This window comes from Peromyscus californicus, unplaced genomic scaffold (genome assembly GCF_007827085.1).
Source record: "Peromyscus californicus insignis strain IS unplaced genomic scaffold, ASM782708v3 Scaffold_22__1_contigs__length_63687245, whole genome shotgun sequence".
Classification (NCBI taxonomy): domain Eukaryota; kingdom Metazoa; phylum Chordata; class Mammalia; order Rodentia; family Cricetidae; genus Peromyscus; species Peromyscus californicus.
Genome location: NW_026294525.1, coordinates 58,649,643 through 58,674,835, shown reverse-complemented (window position 1 = coordinate 58,674,835; position 25,193 = coordinate 58,649,643). Strand labels below are relative to the sequence as shown.

The 25,193-nt window shown below is 46.3% G+C and overlaps 1 long non-coding RNA gene across 2 annotated transcripts; it reads left to right on the top strand.

Annotated features, from left to right (window-relative positions):
- Window positions 1-12,626: 12,626 nt before the first annotated feature.
- Window positions 12,627-19,997, top strand: LOC128118172 (uncharacterized). 2 transcript variants are annotated; one of them, XR_008221037.1, is made up of 4 exons: window positions 12,627-12,928; window positions 14,607-17,933; window positions 18,263-18,331; window positions 19,135-19,997. It is a non-coding gene; the product is annotated as an uncharacterized LOC128118172 (long non-coding RNA). The 2 variants fall into 2 exon arrangements; XR_008221036.1 differs by lacking the exon at window positions 12,627-12,928 and having other exon boundaries at window positions 13,824-17,933.
- Window positions 19,998-25,193: the final 5,196 nt, after the last annotated feature.

The window sequence follows — 25,193 nt, the reverse complement described above, 5'->3', positions numbered from 1 at the left end:
AAGAGCTTTGCTCTGTGATACATTGAAATCCTAGTGAAAAGGTATTAGAGAGAGTGAGAGGTGAGGAAAGGAGGCTCCATGGCTGTGAGCCATGAGACAGAACATGTGGAGTCCTAACTTAGAGGACTTGGTCAAAGAAAACAGATTTGGAGAGATGGGAGAGATTGTGGATGAGAAACAGTAGACACTGTTTGGTGACAGAGGGGGATGACTTTGGGGGTCAAAGCTCTAAGTAGATGAGAAGTGATGGAAATGGCAATCAGCTTGCAAGAGAAGGACTTAGTCTTGGTTAAAGATGTGGGTATTTCAGGTCTGGGGACTTGGCTCAGTCAGTGGAGTGTGTGTATGAGGATGTGAGTTCTCACTTAGGCAAGCCTGAGTGCATTTCTGCCTCTAGCCTGGAGCACTGGAGAACGCAGGAGGGGAGAGGACACTGGCAGATCCCTGGAGCTTAATGGCCTGCCAGTCTAGGTAGGGTTCAGCGAGAAGATGTATCTCAAATAATAAGGAAGCAAATGTGTATGCTAGTGTGGGGGCCCACAGAGGCTCCCTAGTCAGGCCTTACTCAGGGTCAGAAAGTCTGAGCTTGCTTTGCCCACAGGGCTGCATAATAGGATGATTTGGCCAAAGGCGTGGGTACCAGGAGTTTTGAAGGGTCTACCCTTGTTGGTACTTTATTAAGGTTTATACCTCAACCTTAAAAGGGGGAGGTCTTTTGTCCCTCCCCTTTCTGATGTATAAAAAGCCCATCATGAATAAACTCTGGGTGACTGGGTATTAACCCAGGGCTCTCCTGAAGCTATCCTGTGTCTCTGTCTTTCTCTCCATCTGTGTCTATATTTCTTATTATTATTTCTCAATTCCTCCCTCCTCCCTCCAAGAACCCTTTGACCCCAACATGCTAGCACATGTGTATGTGAGCATACAGGATCAGCACACACATATACCATACATACACAAGAATATGGACATTTGATCTGTCTCACACTGGCAAAACTGTAATGCACAGCTACCGTTACATATAGGTTATTAGATTGACTAGTGGAAAGATGAAGTGATTCTTACCAAATTAGGTGTTTTTGTAAATGAAACATAAAGATTTAATCACAAAGACTGGGTGGAAGATGTCAGGAAGGGAGAACATGTAAGAGCCGTTTGTCAGAAAATAATACCATATAAATTTACTATTGTCTGCTCAAAGGAGCAAAAGCTCACCTGAAATGTTTTGGCACAAGTTCCAGATACACTGATTTTCATGGAGGTGTGTTTTTGCCTCGTTTCTGCTATATGCATCTGGAAGTAGAATGACTAACTGGGATTCGAGTTTTTCCAGATAATGTAATGGATGGAGCAAGTGACAAAGTGTGTGTCTGCGTAAAACTGTGGGCTAGAGACTCGAAACTAGGTCAGCAGTGAAGGGAAAGCTAGGCTGGGGCAAGAGCAGAGCAGAGGGGACGTGGAAATATGAGAGCAGTGAGGTGGAAGTCTCTGTGGGCACTAAGAACTGTTGGAGGGAGTGTTGTACTGGAGCAAGTGAGAAGAGACAGGAGATGATACTCAAAAGATAGAGGATTAAAATGCACATTCTAGAGGGGTGGCTCTGGCATGGATGGCTCAACTGGGGTGGAAAAGTGTCTGAAGAAGTTTTTTTCTGGGGCTGAATCAGTTGGTGGAGTGTTTGCCCAGCCTGTGTGTAGTCCTGGGTTCTACCCTCAGCACCATTTAAAACAAGCACCAAGCACGGTGGTAATTACCCATAATCCCAGCACTCAGCGGGCAGAGGAAAGATGATCAGAAGTTCAAGGTCAGCCTGGGGGATAAATGATACCCTATCTAAAAGAGGAAGAAGAAGCAAAAGGAAAAGGAAATGTCATTATCTTTGGAAGTGAGGTGATCAATGAATTGCAAAGGCAGCGTTATCAATGGTAGCTGGGTTTTTTTTTTTTCTTTTTCTTTTCTTTTCTTTTTTTTTTTTTTTTTTTTTTTTGGTTTTTTAAGACAGGGTTTCTCTGTGTAGCTTTGCGCCTGTCCTGGAACTCACTTGGTAGCCCAGGCTGGCCTCGAACTCACTCTGTGTAGTTTGGGTGCCTGTCCTGGATCTCACTCCATAGACTAGGCTGGCCTTGAATTTATAGAGATCTGCCTGGCTGGGATTAAAGGCATGTGCCACCACCGCCCAGGACAATGGACAGAGGTACTGATAGCCGGGAGGGTGAAAAGCCAGGTACTAAAAACCAGTAAAGGAGGGGATTCAATCCAGAAGTCAGTAGCCCACAGCCTGTGGAAGGGGTCATTGGCACTTACATTCTAATGCTATGTTCTTCAAAATGAGCTGAGATTTTTGCTTTTATGGGGGCCACATGGAGTCACACCAGCTGGAAGCTCTGGTATGACATGTGTGAGAGAAACAGTTTCCACTTGAAAGAGCTACATGGGAAGTTTGTGGTCATCTTTGTTAGTCTCCGAATGCCCCCTTTACAACCAAGATTTTGTAACTTCTTAGTCTTAATAACTTAAAAGAAAAGAAAAGGAAGTTTGTAGAAAGTTGACATAAATTACCTTAACAAGATATTCATCAGGCGGTGGGGCCAAGAAGGAGGAGAGCAAGCCTTCGGGTCCTAAGAGGAGTTTAGGAGAGAGATAGCACCACAGCCATAATGATGTTTGGAGGGAGGAGGAGAGAGGGAGAGAGAGAGAGAGAGAGAGAGAGAGAGAGAGAGAGAGAGAGAGAGAGAGAGAAATGGAGAGAGAGGCATGTCTTCCCTTCAAGTCTGAAGAACAAAAATTTCTGGCTCTTACAGGAGTATCACGTGGACTAGCTGGCCTGGCCTGTGAGCCAGTGGACATGGAGACAGGCGCTAGAAAGGGAGCAATCTTGTCTTGTAGCTTCAGCATAAGAGGACTCTCAGGCCCACACAGTATACTTGCTTGCTTTCACTGATGCAAAAATTACAGCTTGCACTTTAAAAGGAATAACAAATAGTTTATTCCAGAGCCAAGTTTGTGTGATCGTGTGTGGTGGTTTGAATGAGAATAGCCCCATAGACTCATATGTTGAGTACCTGGTCCTCAGTTGGTGGAACTGTTTGGGAAGGATTAGAAATTATGGCCTTGTTGGAGGAGGTGTGTCACTGGAGGGGGAGGTTGAGGTTTCAAAACCCCACACTACTCTCTGCTGGCTCTCTCTGCACTATGCCTGTGGATTGTGTGAGCACTCAGCTACAGTTACAGTGCCATTGTGTGAGGTATCCACCAGAGGAGACCACTTGGACAGGGTTCAAGCCAACAGGAAGTCTTTATCAGCCCGGTGGTGACTACACTGGTATTTGGGACCCCAGTGCAGTCCCGAGCCTTTCCCGGGATGAGCTTCTAAGCACAACACACCTCAGTTAGCAAGAACCACAGCCAGAAGCAGAACTACAGAAGCTGAAAGGCGAGATTAGTACATTTCGGGACTTTCCCAGAGCTGTGGACTTGGATGGATTGGGTCTTTGTTCTCCTTTTGGCAGGTTTTGCTGCTATGTGGTGGGGTCCATGGCCTGAATGTTACTTCCATATGGCATCATGTATGCTAAAGTCTGGGGGTCTACTAAAGTCTGAGGGTCTACTAAAGTCTGGGGGTCTGTAACACTGTGCTGGCCTGTCGGCAGCCCATGCTTCCTGGCAGGATGGTCATGGACTCACCCTCTGAAACTGTAAGCACCAATAAACTCTTTCTTCTGTAAGTTGCCTTAAGTCACAGTGTCTTATCACAGCAATAGAAAGGTAACTAAGGCACCATGCATGGGAAACATGGAGCTGGGTTAACCCAGTTTCCATGTTCCTGTACGGAAGCACTTTCATAAGATTTTATGGTAGCAGAACAAAGAAAGTCATAAATCAGGGGATTTAAAAAATCCGTTGGTGGCAGCAGCAGAGAGGAGGTGACAGAGAGATGGGAGAATCTCTGCTACAGACGCTATCTGATGACACACTTAGCTTTGGGTTCGATGGAAGCTGGTGGTTTGCTAAGTTAATAGATTCAAAAAGGTGTTTTTTGGTTTTTTGTTTTGTGTGGTTTTTTTTGGTTTTTCAAGACAGGGTTTCTCCGTGTAGCTTTGTGCCTTTCCTGGAACTCATTTGGTAGCCCGGGCTGGCCTCGAACTCATAGAGATCCACCTGGCTCTGCCTCCTGAGTGCTGGGATTAAAGGCGTGCACCACCCCCGCCCGGCTTGTTTTGTTTTTTAATCCTCTGGCTAATGTAATTCGTGGCCATTCTCTGGGAATCCTAGGTCTGGACCTGGCCAGTATTTAATAAAACTTACTTCAAAATTGGCTCAAATATCATAATGGAGGTTTTAGTCTCACCTGGTGGGATTGCCGTTCCAGCACTCAGTTCCAGTCAGTCTTTGCACACGGTTTCTTTCCTACTTCATGTATATGTGTGTGTTGGGGTGCTCTCAGAGGCCAGAAGAGGGGTGCTGGAGTCCCTGGAGCTGGGGTGACGGGAGATTCTGAGTCTCCAGGTGTAAATACTGAGAGAAGTAATTTTGACTTCAGCAGTCATCTTTCCAGCCCTCAGCTTTCTTATCCAAAGTGAGCTGCATGGAGGCTTGGCCTGGTTTATGGGAAGCGTGTGTGTGTGTGTGTGTGTGTGTGTGTGTGTGTGTGTGTGTGTGTGTGTGCGCGCGCACGCGCGTGCGTGCGTGTGTGTGTGTGTGTGTGTGTACGTGTGTGTGCGTGTGCGTGTGTGTGTGTGTGTGTGTGTGTGTGCAGGGAGGGGGAGAACTAGAGGGTCTGTGATCTAACACAGGTATGTTGCAATGCAAAGATAAAAGGCAAAGTAATTTCATTCTGAAGTGTAAAAATGACGACACTAAAAGGCTTAACTGAGTTGTTGGGTTTTTTATTTGTGTGTTTTGCAACTTGGGCCCCAGCGGCTGAGTCCAAACGTGGAGTGGTGTGCAACTCACAAGATGTGCATGAGGCAAAGACTAGTTCAATCTATAGATAAATCTCATTTCTGGAAAATTCAGTGTATTTTAAAACCAGGTGAACATACATTTGGTTTATTTGTGGAACAGTTAAATTCGCGGTTCCTGAAATTATATACCGTTCCCCACATCACCTGGCAGTCTGGCGCTCACCGCGTCATTGCTCTTTCCAGCACATTCTATCCTCTTGGCAGAAGCAAAAAAAACCCCATCGTTCTGACAACAGCCTTTCACGGTTCCAAATGCCTACGGTCCTCCGCAGTGTCCGAGTGCTGAGAGAGCCGAATGGGACACTCACCAGTGGATCCCGGCCACGCTGGGAGCCTTGGGAGGTGGGAAGGTGGGAGACTCCAGACAGGGGGCCTCCTTTGTGGACCTTGCCATAAGCTCCCTGACATATCCCCGCTCTGGGTAGACTAGGAATGGAGGGGTGAGGCCTGATCGGAGGCCTCTGGGAGGGGAAATTGGATCAGAGTATAGCTTCTGGGAAAGCCCCAAGGCAGTTGGCTGTGGTGTGCAGAGGCCTGGATGTGCAGAGCCTAGGGTTGGCCGCTTTAGGGACAGAAGTGGCAGGGGAGCATGTTCTTCCTCCACACGGCCCTCCTGTTGTCAGCTCAATGACAATAGTGCTGGTCTCAGTGAATTATTAAAGCATTACCCTGATGCTGGACATTGAGGTTGTTTCCTATGTTGTCTTTTCTATTGAGAATTCATTGCAGAGATTGTTTTCAAACACACATGTTCCAGTTGAAATGCCTCCTGGAGATAATCCCGTCCTCATCCACACCTTTCCCATTTCCTTCCTACAGCCATTCGCTATTCGAGGGGTGTTCTGAACCCCACGTACAAAACCATCCGAATTTGTGAGCATATTGGTTTCCCTGCAATCTCATCAAAATTGTCATTGAAAACTTTTCCCTCTGACTTTCATCGTTACAAAATCCAAACTCAAGATTGCTTTTGAGGTTTTTTAAATTATTATTATTTTTCAGTTAGAAAAAAGGATGTTTTCCCATGTTTGTTTACCTTTTTGTTTGTTTGTGCATGTATTTCCCTTTTAAGGTCTCAATGGTTTCGTTCTAAATTGAGTGAGTCCGTCACACTGCACACAGAGCCACTGTTATTACTGTTGTGAAACTCTACCTCCTGCGCTCCACCCCTCCCCACCCCCATAACCCAGTCTGTTTTCCTTAATGACCCCACTTTGGAGGAACAGCTGGGCAGTATTCAATTTACTATTAATGAGGTGCACTCCTAAGACAGTGGTTCTCAACTTTGGCTGCACACTGAGATCGCCAAGAGAGCTTTAAATTCTGCCAATGCTTACGTCTGGCTTCTGATTTAATTGGCCTGGGCATTGGGGTTTTTAAGCGTTCCCTAGGTAGTTCTAACGTACAGCTAAGGCTGAGAATCAAGATCCTAAAACTGGTAGATTGGTTGTTGGGGTTGACCTGAAATGTGGGGTGGTGGTGGGTAGGAGTGGAAACAGGGCTGTGGGGAGCAGTGATGGTCTAAGTTACTGTCGGGTGTGGGGGCTGGGGGCGGATTTCAGGTTTCCTGCTGGTGTTAGCATGTCTTGGGCATCTCTCCTGGTTCCAGTTAATGTCTGTGCTGGCTAGAGTTATGTCAGCTTGTCACAAACTGTAGTCATCTGAGAGGAGGGAGCCTCAATTGAGAAAACGCTTCCATAAGATCAGGCTGTAGATGAGCCTGTAGGGCTTTTTTTAAAATTTGTGATCAGTGGGAGAAGACCCAGCCCATGGTGAGTGGTGCTTTCTCTGGGCTGGTGGTCCTGGCTTCCATAAGAAAGAAGAAAGCGGACTGAGCAAGCCATGGAGAGCGAGCCAGTAAGCAGCACCCCTCCATGGCCTCTGCGTCAGCTCCTGCCTCTAGGTTCCTGCCCTGCTCAAGTTCCTGTCCTGACTTCCTTTGGTGGTAAATGTTAATATTCTGATCTGTCCCTTGAAATCCCACCCCTTGGCACCACCTGGCATCCTGACGTAAAAGCATCTTTTTAAGGAAAAACTCTCTCTCTCTCTCTCTCTCTCTCTCTCTCTCTCTCTCTCTCTCTCTCTCTCTCTCTTCTGCTTTTTCTCCCACGAGGTGTGCACCCCTTGGACCCCCCTTTCTCCTCCTCTCACTCCTTTCTATCTTTCTAATAAACTTTTTTTTTTTTTTTTTTTGTGAAAATGCAGAGTCTAGGTTGTGAATTAGTGACTGCCCTGGCCACATGGCGTGCATCTGCCCAGCATGCCAGCAAGTTTTCCCTCACATAGATACCCTGGCCTGGCCAGCTGCGGGGGGGGGGGGGGTCCCCACGTGTGGCATAATTCATAACAGTAAACAGCGATATGGAAGTATAAGCTGAATGAACCCTTTCTTCCCCAAGTGGCTTTGGTCATGATGTTTCATCACAGCAACAGAAACCCTAACCAAGACAGTGTCCGTATGTTTTTGTTTTTCAACATATTCCCAAACTATGCTACCTGCTTCTTTTGATTTCTCAACATTATCACTTCCAACCATATCCTTTCCCCAGACACCCACTGTGGAGCAGAATTTACCTAGTCTCACAATTTTGCCTGTATCTGCCGGGAACCCTGTGGCCTTTGAAATGAGAATCAGGGAGAAGGCTCTCTCTGGGGATTTAACAAGGCCCTCTCTGATCCCTGTTGCTCTTTGTGATTTATATGTTGGGAAGAGAAGTCAATCTATGCGTCCTGAATGTCCCTGGCTTTGATGAGATGAAGTTGCTTTAAGTTTAATGCCAACTCTTGGCCAGTTTGCTACCTCTGCTTATTAGTAAGGTCATGCCTGGCTTCCAGCTACATTTAGAAATCCTCATATGTGTTCTACGTGCTTAGGAGAAAATCCACTCTTTTTTTCTGTTTTCACCTTCTCTCTAATATCAGCCCCTGCAACTCACTTAGGGCTGGACAGATTTCTGTCAAGAGGACCGCTTTTGCTCGGGGAGCTACTCTGATCATATGGGGGCAAAGTCTCATAACAGCTTCTACCGTGTTAGCTCTGAGGAATGGGAAGGACTTCGAGGGAGGTTATGAGGAAATGAGACCAGGTTGGGTCCTTGGCCAACCAGAGAGATGCTGGGGTGATGGGGTAGCCCAGTGCCTTTACTGTTCTCTCAAATTGTACCCTCGGTTGGATGAGCAAGGAAGAATCACAGAGAGCAACCAGAAGATGAATGGGAAGAAAAGCTATCCTCTTCACTGCACCTAGAAGTCTTAGTCTGCCTTAGACACTACGTTCCTTGGGGCAGGAACTCTGTCTTAGTTTCTATGTCTCTGAAATGATCAGTGCATCTCAAGCAGGTGCCCAAGAAGTAATTAGGAACAGATCCACTGGGTCACACGACTCTCTTCCTGGTCCTGCTTCACCGCTCGTATGTTAGGGCTTCTTGACACTGAATTCCTACCTGACCCTTCTCCCAGGGTTCTAAAAAATAATTGAATTCTGCTCCAAAGCTGTGCAGGGGGAATGAAGCACAGCTCAGCCATCTTCACAATGGACATTTCCTGTTTGAATGAACAAGTATTAGTGCATTTCCTGGCCTGTGGGAGAGGGAGAATTCCTCACGAAGGTGTTCGGGGAAATAGGGATTATTAGGAAATAAAATCAGAACTAGCCCAAGCACACCTAATTTATTGCACAGAATTAAGCAAACAGTATTTTCCCCCTTTCATCTGTTGGTTTGTTTGTTTTTTGGGACAAGGTTTCTCTGTGTAGCCCTGTCTGTCCGGAACTCACCCTGTAGACCAGGCTGGCCTCAAACTCAGAGATCCGCCTGCCTCTGCCTCTCGAGTGCTGGGATTAAAGGCGTGTGGCACCACCATCACAGCCAGCTCAACTTCATTAATTTTGCCTCTTTAGGAAACAAGCAAGTACCTGGCTGGATGTTCTTATTAAAAACAATGATAAAACTTAGTTCTGCAGACAGAGATGCTTTCAAGAAGATTAAAGGGTAAAATGAATATTGTAAAGAGCCATTCTTAGTGAAGAGAAAATATCTGAGAGGAAACTACTTTTACCAAACTGCAGAGACCTTTGTCAAACTGCCAAAGCCCAGCAGACAAAGCTTGGGGCCTGACCAGCAAAGAACCTCTGTCAGGAGAACTCTCCCCTGCAACTGAGATTCCCAGGGCTAGGTAACTACAAATGGGCACATCACCTCCACCTCCAGAGGCACGCAAAGGAAGTGGCCTTGTTTCCAAGCAGAGATAGCATTGGGGAAGTGGCCCAGACACATGTTAGCCACAAAAATCTGCCTTCTCGTGAAAATGTCTTCTTGTTTGAATGGTTTCAATTTTTTCAGGCTTCAGGCTTAGGACGTGGCTCAGTGGGAAAGTGTCTATCATGCACAAAGCCTGGGGTTTGATCAACAGGATTGCAGGTAAAAAAGAAAAACAAGCCCAGATTTCCATTAGGTCTGAGGCTGGTGTGGCTCCAGGTAGCCTGGCAGATGTGGCAGCAAGTTTTATCTGGATAGAAGCCTCTCCACAACATCAGGCTCTGAATATTCAAGAGATGTGAAGTCACAAGCTGGGAAGGAGGGAGAGGAGTCTGTGTCCTGCTTCTTATGGATTCTCCTGCACATGCACATATGGACTTATAGAGCGACACCACGCATGTGCATAGATTGCGTGATCAAGCTGCGCGTGGATTATGTAGGACATAAGGCCTCTTACTTGGCTACTGAACTGTGCATGTGTGGTCACGTAGCTGGGGGAGTGGCCAGGAATTTCAACAATGTTGTTTTAAAACAATAGATAAAGATATAGAGAAAATTAGTAAATTGGAAGATGGTTCAGAAGAAATTAGCCAGTATGAGGCGTGTTAGTAGTGACAGCATCAACCACAGCATTCTAATTTTTATAGGGGAGGGATAAATAATAAAATTGACTTCTGTTTATTAGAAATTCCGTGTGATACATGTACAATGTCTCCTTTTTATGTTGAAAGGCCGCCAGGAGCGGAGCTGCGGGCAGCGCAGGCCGGGCCGCATCTCCGTCCCCGCGCCAGCCGCCCGCGCCCGCCATGCGCGCCCCGCAGCGGCCCGCGCGCCCGGGCCCCGCGTCGTAGCGCGGCGGGCAGAGACCGCAGGCTCCCAGCCCGGGCCCGCCGTGTCCTCGAGCCCGATTGGCGCCGCTGCCCGGCGCCAGCGCCCGGTGCCGCCGCCGGGCGCGGTGGCGCACGCCTGTAGTCCCAGCTACTCGGGAGGCTGAGACAGGAGGATCGCTTGAGTCCAGGAGTTCTGGGCTGTAGTGCGCTATGCCGATAGGGTGTCCGCACTAAGTTCGGCATCAATATGGTGACCTCCCGGGAGCGGGGGACCACCAGGTTGCCTAAGGAGGGGTGAACCGGCCCAGGTCGGAAACGGAGCAGGCCAAGGGCCGGGGACCCTCCGGGCGGTGCAAACTGGGACCCGGGTACCCCCGGGGTGGCGCAGCTTGGGGACTCGGGGACCCTGTGGGGGTGGCGCGGCCTGAGGACTGGGGAGCCCTGCAGGGAGGTGCAGGCTGGGACCCCGGGACTCTTCTGGGGTGGTGCTGAGGGGCCCCAGCATGCTTGCTTAGCCTAACGCCATTTTTGAGCAAGGCCTGAAAAGTACGGGGAAAGTTCATGGGCACAGGAACAAACAGGGTATCTGCGGTCGGCCACCTGGCCCCAGAACAGGGTACTAAAGGTCAGAAAAACAACTTGTACCCTGGATAAGAGCCAAGTCAGCAGGCCTGTCGAGCTCGGGGGAAAAACCACGAGCTGTCCTGAGTTAGAACCTGGCCTCATACGAATCGTCCAATCAGAACCCTGTAAACTATGCTTCCTGCTTCTGTACCCGCCCTTCCGCTGCCCAACCCTATAAAAACCCTCCACTCCAGCCCATCGGCGCGCCAGTCTCTTCAGCCTCTGGAGGGACTGTATCGCCCCGGGTACCCGTGTTCCGGAATAAAGCCTCTTGCTGTTTGCATCTGACTTGTGGTCTCGGTGTGATCTCTGGGCGAGGGTCTCTCCAGAGGGAAGACTACCTACGGGGGTCTTTCAATGTTATGCGTGTTGCTATGCTGGGCTTGCAATATTAGGTGAAATTTTTGTGTTTCTTTGAAATTAAATTAGAATAAGATTTGATATTGGACTTAATAATTATCTTCTAAGACACCAAAATGTGGAGATTTTACTCAATATATGAGTCTTCCTGTGTAGGTTTATGAATGTTTTACATTTGGCTCATTTTGAATTATAACTTTGAATTTGATCTCTTTGCATCTTAATAGACTGAGGTTGGGATGGTACTAATCACATGGTCTGACAGAGCAGTTACTCAAAACTGACTTGAAAAACAAATAACCAGAAAGAAAAAAGAAGGGAAAGGAAGAGAAACTTAGAGAAAGAACAGGAGAGAGGAAGGAAACATAAACCAAAAAATAAGGTAATTATAATTCTTTTATTGAGGATGTATCTAGAAGAGGTAAGGCAGAAACAACATAAAATCCAGGATTATAAATGAGCAATTTTTGAGTTGCCCCTTGGGAGCTCCAGGTTCAAATCTGGCAGATAACACACATCATGAGGGGATATGTCCTGGCATTAGAAAGGTAATGGCAACTTGGTGATTTTTTCAAAGCATCTTAAATGTGGAAAACATTATAAGGGCTAATGGTAAGAATGAATTATGTGGCATAGTAAATGAAAAAGAATACATGTACTCTATCTACAAAAGGTTCTGTAGCCAAGTGTGGTGGTGCATATCTTTGATCCCATCACTTGGGAGGCAGAGGCAAGCAGGTCTCTGAGTTCGAGGTCTACAAAGTGAGTTCTAGGACAGCCGGCAATACACAGAGAAACCCTGTCTTGAAAAAACAAACAAAGATTCTGTAAACAGCGTGGAGGTATAATGCTTTATAGAAGATGCCACCTAGACAATGTGTAAGCAATCACAGGAACAAAAAATCATTACTTTTACCGCATAGACAATAGTCATCAGTGAGTGATGAAATACCAGATGGGAGCCTGGGGAAGAGGGTACTCACACAGTCCCCACAGAGTTCTTATTAATTCAAAAGAGAGTAAGACAGTGGTAAATTCTAATGCATACTTAACCATAGGATCAAACTTATTATCATCAATTACAGCCCAGTGAGCATTGTATGTTCTTGATGACATGTAAGGGGAAGGACACAATAGCCTGTATTCATTAACTTGAACTATATAAAATTTTGGATTTCGATCAACAAAAATAACCATTTTATGTGAGTCAATGTAATAATATTTCTGTTGCTTAACATGAATGTGATTACTGGAAACGACTAATGAGATCCAAAGTGAGCGTATTCCACAAAACAACTGACCTGGAGTTTCAAGCAGTGTTATTAGAGGATTGAAGGGGGCAGAAGACTGAGTGGGGAGAAGAGTGGAGGAGCCTAAAGGGCTGTAAGAACCAACTACAAGCCGGGCAGTGGTGGGTGCACGTCTTTAATTCCAGCACTCGGGAGGCAGAGGCAGGTGGATCTCTGAGTTCGAGGCTAGCCTGGTCTACAGAACAAGTTCTAGGACAGCCAAGGCTACACAAAGAAACCCTGTCTCAAAACACCAAAACCAAACTAACCAGACAAAAAAAAAACCCACCACAACAAGAACCAACTACCATTGTTCTTGGCAAGATGCTAGATAATCAGGGCAGAGCTCAGATACAATGGCATCATTGAATGTATCCTATGCTAGATAATGAATCTCAGGAACGTTTTTACCAGCATGATGATTACACTGTGGTTATCAAAGAATATGTCTTTGTTTTAAGGAACTTAAGTAGAGTGAAAGGTGATAACATCTGCAGCCACCTCTCTACAGGTTCAAAAGTTTGGCAAAGACCGAGGACGTGTGTGTCACAGGCAGGAGGCAGAGCTGTGGCAGAATATCACCCAATAGTCTATCTAGGTGGGAGGTAGGTGGACATTCTTTTCATTCCTCTTGAAACCTGTCAGCAGTTTTGAATAATTTCAAAATCCACAGAAGGAGGAAGAGTGAATTGACTTATTTTCACTCGGGGTCTTCATGCTGGGCTGTCGGGTGCTTTCCTGAATGGAATCTTTTGACTTTAAGACCAGCTGTGTAATGACTGGTGGGGTGATTTAAAAAAAAAAAAGACAAAACAGATGAAACAGAGATTCTGTCCCCCACCAAAGGGGAAAAACGAGCTCCACTCTAGAGTGAACGGAAGTGCCCAGCGACGTGGCCAGCATCCGTGCGCTGGTGACTAGCCCCCCCCCCCCTTTGCACTGCGCAGCTGTCCACTAGCACCTAAGAGCCAGCTTGATCTCTGCATTAGGATAAAGCTCCCCTACGACAGAGAGACGTTTGTAAAATACCGAGTTTTACTAGGATCCTAGAGAGCCTGGGGAATTAAGATTCTGTATAACGACTGCACAACTGGAGATGAAAGTCCTTCCTAAAAATAGAGATGAGTTCAGTCTTCCATATCTCACATATCAAGTTGGGTTTGCTTGGTGAGCTGAGGTTTAAGGGCAGGCAAAGGTGCTGGAGTCTCTGTGTCTCTCTCTGTGTCTCCCCCCCCCCCTCCTCTCTCCCTCCCTCCTCTCTCTTTCTCCCTCCCTCCTTCCCTTTCTCTCTCTCTCTCCCTCCCTCTCTCTCCCCCCTCTCTCTTCCTCCCTCCTCTTTCTCTCTCCCTCCCTCCCTCTCCCCCTCCTCTCTCCCTCTTCCCCCCCTCTCCCTCCTCCCTCTCTCTCCCCCCATCTCCCCTCAGAACCTCGTCTCTCTCTGAGCATGGTGCTATTGCGGGCTCTTGCCACTTCTCAGGCCAGGCTTCCTGCCAAGATCCTCTTTGTTTTTCCCTGGCCCTCAGTCAAGTTTTGAGCTCTTTGTGAGAGGCCCTTCCTGTCTGTGCCGCCATCCCTCACTCCCTTCCTTCTGTCCCGTCAGCCTTCCCTTTGTCCCTTGGCTTTCCTGCGTGCTCTTCCAGCCAGCCAGTCTGACCAATTCCCCCAGTTTGCTCTCCTTTCCTTGGGAGGTAGAAAGAGACCAAAGTGAAAGTCACCCTGACCACACACAGATGAACAGGACAGACGGGAGACTTGTCAATGTGAGGAGAGGGCTCTCTAGAGTTCTGATTTCTCAGACGGTTAACAGTCCATTTTTTAAATAGAAGCAAATTAACCTTTACTACAGGCTGTGAGCTGTAGCGAACAGATCTGGGTTTTCAACCCGGCCTCATCACTCCCAGCGCAGACGAGGATGAGCGTTTAGGGTAGATCTGGAGGTGCCCCAGGCTCATGTGAGGCAGGCTTTGTGCTCAGCGCACACAGTGCGTAGTGTGTACCGGGCTTTTGCGAAGTGAGTGGATCCTGAAGGCTGTGACCTCATCAGTGGATCAGTTCATTCATGAGCTCATAATTTAATGGGATATTGAGTTCTTAACTGAGTGGGAAACGTGTCACTTAGGAAGTGTACTTCAAGTAGGGAATTGTACTTAGGAACGTGCCTTGGAGGACCAAATCTTGTTCCTTGGCTCCTTCTGCTGCTTTCTCCCTGGCCCCTGTCCTTTGTGAGGTGAGCTCCTTTGCTCGGCTGCACCCTCCCCACCATGGTGTTCTGCCCTATCACAGGCCAAAAACAACGAAGCCAGGTGACCATGGAATGAAGCCCGGAGCCAAAGAAACCCATCCTCCGCAAGGTTGGTATTCTTGGGGATTTTGTGACAATGATGGAAAGCTGACTAACCAGAAAGTTACTCCATTTTTCTGTATTTCTGATTTTTGTTTTTCATCTGAGAATGGAAATGTTGATGGTTCCTCCCTCAAAGTGTTAACCACGAAGAACAGATGAAACGAACTTTAAAAAAATGCAGAAGAGCTCTCCTCTTGTGAAACAGTTTCCTCCAACTTTGAAACATTCCATGGTGGAGGGGGACTCTTTAAACAGGAAGGTAAACAACTCAAGAAGCTCCAGGAAGTCCCTGAAACCAACAGGATTCTTCAGGCCCCCTCCTTGCCAGGGTAAGAAGAGCCATTCTGCAAAGAGGATTCTCACATTAGCAAAGGGGCAGAGAAGATTTTGAGACCAGACCAGCTGCCTGGAAGAGGTTTGGATCAGCTGAGGCATCTGGAGAGGACACTCTCCAACCTGTTGAGCTGCCTGCAGGCTGTACAGTGTGTTCCAGGTTCCGAGCTTTGTGAGCTGTCACCCATGCCGGGTTGGGCTTATAACTGTCTTTCAGTTACTTCTGCTCCTTACTAAAAGTAAGTAATCCCTCACGTATGTTCCTTTAAGTAAGACCAATAAAACTCATTGGTTCACCAAGTTGGACCTGGTGGTATCTGTCCTTTGGTCTGTGGTGAACTCCCTCTCTGGAGTGAGTCGATGTGTGTGTGGGTCTCCCTAGTAAAAGTATTGTTACACAGCAACCCTCACCCCCACCACAGCATATATACATGTGGGCAATGCATAAGGCCTTATTTTTGTCTGGGGCCCCTTTAACTCTTCACTGACTGGCCAGGTCAGACACAAGGTGATCAGTCCTTTCCTAACACATTCTGTAGCTCAGGGTTTTGCAGTCAGTTTTTAAGCATCTCTGCTTCTGCAAGACTCCCCTTTTATTTCCCTCCACACCCTTCTCTTTCTCTTTTTCCTTGTTACATTTTATGTACTGCTTAACTTTTCTTGTTGCTATAACCAAGTACTTGACAGGATGCAACTTAGGGAGAAGGGGTTTATTTTGACTACACACACACACACACACACACACACACACACACACACACACAAACACACACACACACACGCACACCGCACACACACACTCAGACACTCACATCCAATCACACATACTCTCTCTCACACACACTCACACATACATTTAACTTTGAAAGTTAAAGCTCAGTAGTTAAGGAGAGATTGAAGGTAGACCCACCGTACAGGCAGGGCTAGGGAGAAGTTCACAAACGCGTACCATGGTTGGGTATAATTGCTAGGTGATGCTACAATTTTACTGAGTTTCCTAGCAGCCAAAGAAAAGATGGAAACAAATAATTAAGAGTAGTGAGGCCCCTGAGATGAAGGACACACATGAAAACTGTAATTCTTTTCCTGAACATTTTTGTGGATTTTCTTAAAGAGAACCAAGTGGCAAGGATTGTCTAGCATAATAATGCATATACTTTCATAACAGACGTGACAGTCAGCTTCCGGGAGCTGTTCTTAGGATGTCCTCATATAGGCTGGTGATATGCAGCTGATGTGAAGTCTTGGTAAAGCATCTTCATGTGAAGCTAAAATAACATGATATATATATATATTCCTCCAAGGTCCTGTATTCTGCATAGAGTTTAGAGCTCTGCACACACAGGAAAAGACAGACTCATGTCCTGCAGGCGGTGTGATACTCTACAGATCTCACCTCTGACAGTCTCTTTGGAGAATAAAGTACAGTCCCTGAGAGTAGTGACTCTCTGCCACTGGTGAAGGGTACAGCTGGGCGGTGGTGGCACATGCCTTTAATCCCAGCACTTGGGAAGCAAAGGCAGGTAGATCTCTGTGAGTTCAAAGCCAGCCTGATCTACAGAGTGAGTTCCAGGACAGGCTCCAAAACTGTACAGAGAAACCCTGTCTCGAACCGCCCCCCCCCCCAAAAAAAAAAAAGAAAGAAAAGAAAGTCAGGTACAAGGAGAACGACAGTCAGTCCTTTTAACTAAAATTATCCTTCAAGTAAACACGCTTGGCTGAACAAAGCCACCCCATTTCTGCATGTAGGGTGTTGCAGGGAGATTTGTTTGTATCATCGCTCTAAGACAGCCATAGGAATTAAACCTTGATTCAGAGGGTGGAGTCCACATTCAGCAGGCTGGAATAAACCATAGAGTTTTCTGGCCGACTCAGATGAAGATAGAGAGACACAGAGAGGAAGGAGGGGCTTGGAAAGATTCTCAGACCTTTTCAATCTGAGAAGGTGGAGAGGAGGGCTACTGATATTTTCTCCATTGCTTTGTGGATCTATCAGGTTTAAACCCTAATATCTGGCTCCTGAGCTTTATTTATTAATAAAACTAGGAAACTGCTATAGTGGTGGGGGGGGCTGAGAGACTGTCTATAGCAACAGGCAAAATAATTGACAACTCTGATACTAGATAATTCTTTGACGTTTATTATTGATTTTAAAAATTGGCTTCCCTCTTGGGGGCAATAAAAGAGCACCAACACTTGCCTCAGACAGAAAACACACCAAAATGTTGGCAGGAGAAAGCTGTGAGAGGTGGGATTTGGAGTGATGTTTCTTTCTTGTGTTTACAGTGTTCTTTGTGGCGAACAGATGTCACTTTGGTGGTAAGAAAAAAGTAAAACAATGAAAGTGATTTTTAGGGGCCAAAAACTACAGGGAGCTCCTTCCACAGATAAGAATGGGTGACCACACCTGGTTGGCCGCATTTTAGACCATTTAAGGGAACTTCACATTTAAGGGTGCTCTGGCTCCATCCCCAGTTAAATAACTGTCAGACATTCTGAGACAAGGGTGCCGATATTGGCACTTAAAATAATCTCCCATGTGGTTATAATGTGCAGCTGGCTGGAAACCACCATAGAACACAGCTGGGATCATTTGACCATGGACAGTGCTCTTCTAAGCAAGCACTCTTTTTAGTGGCTTTTGTATCTCTTTGTGATCTGGTCTTTGCTTCATTGTTCAACATGGCTTCATTCAATGGCTTTCAGAAGAGTGCCCAAATATGGTATGTTGTAGACTGAAAGCAAAGCAGTACTGAATGAATCTCTATACCATTGTTTTCTGACTGGGGTCACATGGGGGGAAAAGGGCATCCATGTTTATGCCACAGTTTTATGCTTTTTTGTTTTGTTTTTTTATGATGTGGTATGGACAACTGTGCTGACATGGATTGAGTTGGACATTTCAATGGACACACTGCTTGTAGCTAAGAATGGTAAGGCTAATGGCTTATCTTCCTCAGTGATTGGGTTTTTATTGTTTGTACTCATTGGACATGAAGACCATGCTGTATCTGCTAGATGGGTTTTACAGAACAATGTATGCTCTGGGAATAGTCTTTTTAATACCATGTTTCTGTGATTTAGGAAAGTGCCTGGTGCAGAGCAGGTACCTAATAAAAATGCTCATACATAGTCAAGAGATGACTAATAATAAAAGTAATATGAATGTAGACTGGAGTTGTCTTTATGCTTGTCTAATGGTCTGAGGAGGACTATGAAGTTTACTTCTGGCTCTTCTAACTTTTCATTTGTCCAAATGCAGAGCAGGCACAGAATGAGGGAGAGCAAAGGCCACCTGGCCAGGGTTCAGCCTCTTTCACTGTTTGTCCAGGTAAAGAGACTGTCAGAAAACTAAGTTGGTTCTAAGTGTGTCCTACCCCAACTGTGTTCCATTTCAGAAATCCTCTGTGATACTTCAGGGAACTCTGTTGTGAAATATTTCATTACTCTGTGTAAAGATATGTCACTTGGATTGGTTTAATAAAAAGCTGAGTGGCCAATAGCTAGGAAGGATTTGGGGGGCAGAGAGAATGCTGGGAAGAAGGTGTTGGCACCAGCCAGATGCAGAGGAAGCAAGACATGCAGGAGGAGAGGTAACAGCCACAAGCCACATGGCAGCACACAGATTAATAGAAATGGGTTAATTTAAGTTCTAAGAGCTAGCTAGAAACAAGTCTAAGCTATCAGCCAAGCTTTTATAATTAATAATAAGTCTCTGTGTCATGATTTGGGAGCTGGCAGGTGGGACAGAAAAGTCCAACTACAGAACTCATTTGTTTTTCCACCAGTGAGTGGGTTCCATATGAAGATCATGCTCAGTTGTGAGAACACAGACAGGGTCTGGACAAGATATGCTCCATCTGCTATGACATTTTCCCCACATGGCTGGGATTTTTTCCTAAGAAACAAAAGATCCAGGGATGGTTGTACATACCTGTAATCTGAGCCTTACACAATAGCATTTCACATAAATACTTACATTTTTATGTGAAAGCTTGCTGAATTCAGGGTAACCTGAGTGTAGCACCCTAGGGTACTAGTGATCACACTTACATGATATTTTAATGATCTGTTTTTATTTTTATTATATTTAGAATTGTGTGTAATTCTGTGTATCCGTGTTTCTGTGTCCAGGTATGTGCATGTGAGTGCAGGTTCCTGAGGATTCCAGCAGAGGGCGTCGGGTCCCTTGGTGCTGAAGTTACAGGTGATTGTGAGCTGCCTGATGTGGGTGCTGGAAACCAAGCTCAGGTCGTTCCCCAGAGCAATGAATGCTCTTCATCGCTGGGCATCTCTCCAGCCCCACCCACCTGGGACTGTAGAAGCAACTCAGCCTTCCTGGGAAGGTGGCCTGAGATATCAGGAAGAGGACAATCTGGGTTCAGAGTCAGTCTGAACAAAGACTGAGCTAGGGAACCTATGACTCTCATTGGGATTTGGTTTCTTTACCTGTGGAATCGGATGCCAGTGCTGTGTAGACAGAAACGTTGAAAGGATCGGCATTTTTGAAATGCTGAATGCTGTTTCCTTTAGCCCTAGGAACAACTGTTGTCTGTGACTTTTTAACTGGACTTTAAAGAATGTTGGTATGATAATCGCAGGAAAGACCCTCTGCCACTGGAACTGTGTGTTGCTGCACACTCCTGCAGTTTCACTCTGATTTTATATCTACGGAGGCCACCAAGGAACACATGGAGACTCATAAAACTTTGCCCACACTTTCATTAGCCACGTTGGAAGTGAGAAGTAGAAATACAGGAGTGAAGAAGAATATAGTCTGTGAAAGTCAGTCTTGAGTTTTTCATGCTGTGGGTCCTGCGAACTTATAAACAATGTGTGTGTGTGTGTGTGTGTGTGTGTGTGAGAGAGAGAGAGAGAGAGAGAGAGAGAGAGAGAGAGAGAGAGAGAGAGAGGGATTGTGTTCTCGGTGTGTGTGTGTGTGTGTGTGTAGGAGAGAGATTGTGTGTTCTCGGTGTGTGTGTGTGTGTGTGTGTGTGTGCGTGCATGCGTGTGTGTGTGTGTGTGTGTGTGTGTGTGTGTGTGTGTGTGTGTGTGATTGTGATCTCAGAAGCTTGTTCCTAGGTGTACCATAGAACAATGTGGCTAGATTGTCCAAGTAATAAAATCATTAATGGAGCTGTCTTCTGGGTTCCCCTCCAAACAACTGTCTATGTACTCCAGGGAAAGAATTCCAGCTTATTCACAAATTGTGCTATCTTTCCACAAGATATTCATTGTTTTGAAAATAGGAGAAAAACCTCAACCGCTCTGAAGCATATAATTACGCTTTCTCGTTACCCGACAGGAATGTTCCCTAGGGCCGTGATGATACATTTGAGAATGATTTGGGGGGAGGGAGAGAGCTCGGGGGGGAGAGCTGGAGGCCGGGAGCAGAGCAGCTGACCCCCCCCCCCCCCATTCCTCCCACTTTGTCACGTTCTGTCTTTTCTGTCGAAGGGGTTCTCACAGATTGGTGGCTTTCCCACAAATCAGCAGCCTCGGTAGAGCTTTGGTTGTGCGTTCCCAGGCTTTCCCCTCTTGCCCCCTCCCCAGCTATCAGTGTAATAAGTGATTTCAGAGTATTACAGCAAATTCCACTACCGCTGAATCATATACAGACGCAAGGCCAAAAGATGACATCAGGGACATATGTGTTAGTCTGAAGGCAAAACTTGGCTTTGGGGATGAGAACACGCTCTCCAGTGGGGAAACTGGGAGGACAAAGGCTGGAAAAGAACTCCAAGAGGAGGACTCCTCTGTGCTTTATCTCCATTCAAGAAGTTACTGGAAAAGAATCCCCCTGAGATGTCTGTGCAGTTGTTAAGCAGATCTAGGAAGCTAGGATGTGTGTGTTGCACAAACAAGGCAGACAGTGTGTGAGGGTTGAACTCTGCTGGCCGTAACTCTTGGCGAAGATGATTTTACAAGCCTGGAATTTTCTAAGCAAGCTTGATTTTCATTCAGAATGATATCTGTGAGATATTAATTCATTAATCACACATGCCTGTCCCCATATCCACCCTTGCCAAAGAAGATGCATTTGTGATACGTGTTTATCTAAGCACATTGCAACATCGGGATGTGGTCATTTCTCCTTGTATTCTTCTGAAGCTGTGGGACAAAGTCAAAGCACTTCGTAATTTGACATCGTGTTTGGGCTTTATGCAGATCTTCTTGTCTCCATAGTAACGAAATCATTTAGCAGTATAAGGAGCACATGGAACGATATAGGAAACAAGAGGGAATCTGGATGGAACAAAAGATAGGGGTGAAGGTCAAAATTTCTTGGGCTCTATACATGTTTTATTACTATTTTATTTATCTATCTCAAAAGATTAAGCCAAACCTCCTTGGTGCCATTAGGTATAAAATGTGTTTGTTTTTTCATATCCTCCCATTATTGGAGGTCACCTTACTCCAAGCTTCTGTCCTGCAGATGCCTAAGCATGAACATGAGTGTGTGTGTCCATGCTTACGTGTGTGAACACACGTGCTAAAGATCTGTGGTCTCTTGACTGAAGTCTGCTTCCTCGTCTAGATCATCAGATGGCTTTCCTTATTTTCTCAGATGCACACCCACTAGGACAAGCTGAATTCTCATCTGAGTGGATAGAAATGGCGTACCCAACAACACACTCACCTCTCCCCAACCACTCAGTTGTTAAAAGTCTGGGCGTTGAGCATCCCTCAGGACAGATAGTAAGCACACCAGACACAGAGGCACAGAGGACGGTCACAGTCAGTGTTGTGTGGATTATTAATGACGAGCTCAGTGCAAAGCCTTCCTCATCTCTTGTGACCAGCGTCTCCCCCTTTCTACATTCCTAGTCCTTGGGATGCTTGACTGACAGCTTCTGTCCGTTGTCAATATTGAAGTGTTCAGTCCTTCACCTGTGAACTTCCACAGATGAGAAAATATGTGCTCCAAATCTCGTTTCTCCACTAACTAGACAAATGGACGAGGCAGGTATGAGTGCAACACAATACCAGCACTCTGGCTTTGGAACGATGAGGTGAGCAGGGGTGGGGTGTTAGTCTGTGTTGCTGTAACAAATAATTGAGGTGAATCGTCTTGAAAAGAAGAAAGGTTTATTTGGGCTCACAGTTTTGACAATCTCAATGCACAGTCGGTTGACCCTTGTTTCTTTGCACCCGTGATGAGGCAGCCAAGCCCATCACAGTGAGGAGAGCATGAGAGAGGGAGCTTCTCACCTCATGATGGCTGGGGCACAGAGACAAGGAGAGGCGGCCAGGTTCTCCTTCAAGGGCACACCCTCAATGACCTAACTTCCTTCTGCTGGGCCACAACTCCTAAAAGCCCCACTAACACTGGTGACCATGTCTGAAAACCATGGGCCCTGGGGGAACACTTACTAAGCTCTGGAAATCAGCTAGGAGTCCTGATGAGATGGCTCAGAGCATGAAGGTGATGGCCATCAAGGCTGAACACCTGAGCTCAGTCTCTGGCGCTGCAAGCCGCAAAGATATACAAAGTAGGATTTCAGCTGATTATGACAAACCTAATACCTGGAAGAAGCCGAGGGGCCTTCCAGAGGTCAAGCTGAGGTTCAAGGAGCCTTGGTGATATTTGGCTTTTGATTATCAGCCGTTTCCTGCTATGAGTTTCTTGTGTGCTATTGTAGCTTTCCCATGATTTATTGGGCACCAATTTCCCCTCTGCTAAAGGAATATTTAGATAACCTTGTGCGCTGACAGCTATGCACAGCCAGAACCCCAGTTCAAGTCTCCCTGTAATTATCATCATTGGCAGCATCCGGCCAGGTCCATCCCCAGACGGAGGAAGTACCTTATCAGAGATACCTCTGTACTCTCTAAGAACAGACTTAAGTGTCCAGACTACCTGGCGGATGTGCCAATTAAGCTTAACTTTTTCCTTTCCCCAAATGTTTCTGCTAGTTCCAGATCTCCCTTCAATTATCACCAGAGGCATCTAGCTGTACACAGGTTGCCTAGGGACTGAACACACCTTCCCCCACCTTTAGTCCCCAATACTCTGGAAGGAGCAACTGCAAGTTGTCAAAGCTTTGATTTCCACGTGTGTCTATAGCACATGCACACTTGTATGCACACACAGGAGAAAGAAATACGTCCTAAGAAAACGAAGCAGCATCTAGCTTCCAGCGTCACGCTAGAAACTGGAACCCAACGGTGGCCCTTTGCCTCACCTCTTCTTGTTGTTAGGAGTTGGGAATGTTAGTTCAAACACCTCCCTAAAGACTGGCACCCAGTGAACTCTGGCACCTTCCCTCAGTTCTAATCCAACCACTGGATTGGTTTTTATTGGTATTTAGACCGTGTGATGCAGCGTGTCCTGGCCACGACCTCATTGGGCAGCCGAGCCTGTCTTGAACTCCTGCTCTTCCTGTCTCTACCTCCCAAGGGCTGGGTTTTATAGACTTGCACAGGTTCTGTAACTTGACAGGTTCTGAGGGCTTTCAAAGTGAAGGCTGTTCCAGGTTGTGATAACAAGCCTTTGCTGCAGGTGTGTCCAAGAACACACGGCAGGTATGGAGGGAGACAGGCTCTGGGAAGAGGTTCTAGGAATTATAAATATCTGGCACCTTGCTTTGTGATATGGGTTTTTATCCCATGACAGCATAATACCACTGATAAGTGTGACCTAAGTGCATGGCCAAGGACACCGTGCTGACAAGGGAGTAACCTGCCTTCATCCAGCCTCCTCTGTGCATGTCCTCAAACCCGTCCTTGTGATTCTGGTAGCTGAATGCATCCATTTACAGACTGACTTTCTGTAGCGGAAACTCAGGTCGTGTCTCTTTTAGGACTGTATTAGATGTTCAACAGATGTTTATTTGTTTACTTATTTAGTTTTTCAGGGAAGGGTTTCTCTGTGTAGCCATGGCTATCCAGGAAATAGCTCAGTAGTTCAGGCTGGCCTCGAACTCACAAAGATCTACCTGCCTTTGCCTCATGAGTGCTGGGCTTAAAGGCATGCACCACTGCCACCTGGCCAGATAGTTGTTTATTGAATATGACAGTTGCTATGACCAACACTCCAGGTTGAGATGGATGAGTAAAACAGATTATCAGGTCTGTGCTTGTGTTTTTACATATAAATTCACAATGTTGCCCTGGAAATATATCCATTTTGCTTGTCTTGATGATATATAAAAAGATAAATATTCACTAATTTAATAGCATTTGATTAATACACTAAGTACAGGTTAGCTTTCCAAGGCAAGGTGACATTTGAGAGGGACCACACTGTTCTGAAGTGGCAGATTTTATATTCATGGCAGAACGGTACCATGTAAAATGTCCCAATGCTATGCAGTATTTTTTTCTGCTTTCAGAGAGGGACCATTTCTTTTTCTGTTGAGATATCTGAGTGAGCCCCGGCGTGGAATGTTAGACCAGGTTTCAGACCAGAGAAGGGTAACAACAGCAACAAAACTGAAGTTTTCATTTAATATCTGGCTTTAGCTTTTCCTCACTGTAACAAAATGTTCGAGACAGAGACTATAAAGAGAAGAGAGATTTATTCTGGCTCAGAGATTTTTATTTATGGTCATATGGCCAGTTGCTTTGGGGCTGGGCCAAGAAGGGACATCACTGTGGGCAGTGGGACAAAGCCACTCACCCATGCACCTAGGAGGCGAAGAGTGAGTCAAGGCCTGGAGTCTCACTGTCCTCTTCAAGGACACACAGCCCCCCCCCCCCCCCCAGTGACCCAATTCCTTCCACTAGGCTCCACCTCCTAAAGGTTCCTTTGCTGACCAATAGCACCATAGGCTGGGGACCAAACCTTTAACATGCCCTTTAATGACATTTAAGATCCAAACCATAACAGTAGTTGACAAGTAAGTCCCCACCTCCCACAACCCCCCACCACCACCACCCCACACGACTGCCCTTGACACAGGGTCTCAATGTAAACTTGAAGCCAGGAAGGCTGATTATCTGAGCCTATGCCATCATTGGCCTCAGAGTGCCAGGTGTCGGCAACTGATGCTCTGTACTAGAATGGAGGCGGGAGGATGAGGCCGTACAGGGTCCAGGAGCAGATCTGGTATAAGACACTGAATGGATTGAACATGGAACTTATGTATACTAGATAGACCTGCCCCGTATTGTCTATCTCTGCCAACACCCTGTCCACCACTCCCTGGCTTATACTTGAACGTACCAAACTATTTGTACTTCCCTGCATA